This window comes from Alexandromys fortis, unplaced genomic scaffold (genome assembly GCF_014885135.2).
Source record: "Alexandromys fortis isolate MF-2015 unplaced genomic scaffold, M_Fortis_MF-2015_v1.1 scaffold_1, whole genome shotgun sequence".
NCBI lineage: Eukaryota > Metazoa > Chordata > Mammalia > Rodentia > Cricetidae > Alexandromys > Alexandromys fortis.
In genome coordinates, this window is record NW_026067927.1 from 22,874,760 (window position 1) to 22,877,288 (window position 2,529).

Consider the following 2,529-nt stretch of genomic DNA (forward strand, 5'->3'; position numbering starts at 1 on the left):
TGAGGTACCATTGCACCAAAGTGTACTCTGGAGAACCAATGAGTTTATTGGACCAACTAGAGAGTATGGGTGAGCGGTATTAGAGGAATACACACACACACACACACACACACACATTTGCATCCTGATTCTGGCAAGAACTCTGCCTCCACTTCTTCCTGGAATTCTCCTCTGGACAGAGTGATTAAGAACAGAAGTCCATTCCAAGTCAGACTCACCCAAGGTCTTTACTGTTCATTGTACCTGACAACAGCCTCAGAGGACCTCTGCCTCTTCAGCCAGGGAAAAGGCTCAGGTAGTGATCAGGGAACAGAGTCACAAAAGCCAGAAGAGGCAAGAGAAGCAGCAGAAGGTCCAGGTCCATGCAGGAGCTCTTCTTTCCCTCCTGTGGCCATCCCTCATGATATTCTGGGCAGATAAACTCCATCAGTGTGACCAAGTGTGGCAAGCATCACCTCTGCCTTGAGCTGTATTTATGCCCTACATTAGAACTCTGAAGAAAGGACCAGTGAGCAAAGGCATTTAGCTCCAAGCCTATTGACCTGAGTTCCATCCCAGAGGCTCAAATCGTGGAAGGAGAAAAACAGCTCCCACAAGTTGTCTTCACACACACACACACACACACACACACACACACACACACACACAGAGGGAGAGGGGGGACACACAAAATTAATACATATAACTTTAATTTTTGATTATTTTTATTTTATGCATGTGGTGTTTTATCTTCTTAAACATGTGCAGCACACGGGTGCAGTATCCACAGTGGCCAGAAGAGGGTGTCAGACGCCCTGGAACCGAAGACAGTGTGTGGAATTCCAATCTGGATCCTCCACAAGAACAGCAAGTGCTCTCAACAAATGGGCCACCTCTCCAGTGCCTAGGGGTTTTATTATTATTATTATTATTATTATTATTATTATTATTATTATCATTATCATTATTATTATAAGCTTATTTCTTGCACTCAAGTTAGCTGCTCGGCCCCCTCCGGGACTCAGGTAGAAGGAACAGCCACACTGTGGTGCTTACAGTTCTTACGGCAGGAGATGGGAAAGCGAGAAACGGAGAACCCAGCTCTGCGATCTTGCAGACGCTTCTGTCCAGACTCAGAATAAATCACGGCTGCTGGCATTCCAGTGGCCGAGCCTACAGATGTACTCCACCTACTGGAACCACTCCTGAGAGAAATCCTTTCTGCCTACTGCAGTGTTTTGCTGACTGGAACAGCTTCTGGAAGCCACACAGCAAAACAGGAGAGGAAAAAGCGTGAGAAGAGAGTAGCCATCAACAGCTGTGCCTGTTATACCAAGTCACAGACAGCATAATGGGACTTGGGAGAAAACTACCTATCGTCAGGAAGTCTCGCCAGCATGCCTGGTGGAAAGGGAACAGAGGAAACTCCCAGACCCTGGTTGTGGACAGGGTAGGTTCTGCAAGCCAAACAAGGTCTCGAACACTGGAGATTTCAATATCTGGGGTCCCAGTTGGGGACCTAACAAAACATCAGGCCCACAAAACGATGATCCGAGCAGATAGACCATGACTGTCAGAATAACCATTGTCTCGGCACTGTTAGTGAGTAATTTCCCCCGGGCTCTACTGTGCTACTTCCATAATTATATTTTTAAAAAACAAAACAAAACTGTGGGGTTTGTGGTGGTTGTTCTTAAGCCACATGCCCTTCCTGAAGCCCCAAACAGCATGCACCAGACAGGAGAGGCGGCTGCTTTTCCACCAGCCCTCGGGGCCAGGAAGGCTTCCCCTCCAGATGCTGTAGTGAGGTGCCCATTTCAATGCCAAATGGTCCTGCCCGTTATACCTGGCAAATGGAAAGGCAATGATAGGGTGACCTTCTCCTTGGCTAATTTTGTTTGCTTGTTTCATTTGGTTTGGTTTTCGGGTGATGTTTTTGTTTTTTGTTTGGTTTGGTATCTATTTATTTATTTATTTATTTTGGGCAGCAAATTAGGCTTCACTTTCTAATTCAAGACATTCCTGGAATTTTCCACTTGCAGATTCTGTCCGAGGTGGAAGGAAGAGAAAGGCCATTATGAGTTCACTATCCAGGACATCCTGAATCTCTTTCCGACCCAAGAGAGATTAGGTAACAGAGACTTATAGGTGTCCTGACTGGCAGGAAACCTGTGACGAGCCAGCCCTGTGGTTATGTAACAGTCAAACATCAGCTGGAGTCGAGTTACGTGATCCAGATGAACAGAGGCCTGAGCTTTTGGCTACTCAGGCCTTTGACACTTGGCCTTGTGTTTCATAGCTCAGCTTTGGGCAAATGATTTAACTTTTTGAGCCTCCGTTGTCTCCTTTGAAAATGGGATGCTGGGGGGGCTGGAGAGATGGCTCAGTGGTTAAGAGCATTGCCTGCTCTTCCAAAGGTCCTGAGTTCAATTCCCAGCAACCACATGGTGGCTCACAACCATCTGTAATGAAGTCTGGTGCCCTCTTCTGGCCTGTAGACATACACACAGACAGAATATTGTATATATAATAAATAAATATTAAAAAAAA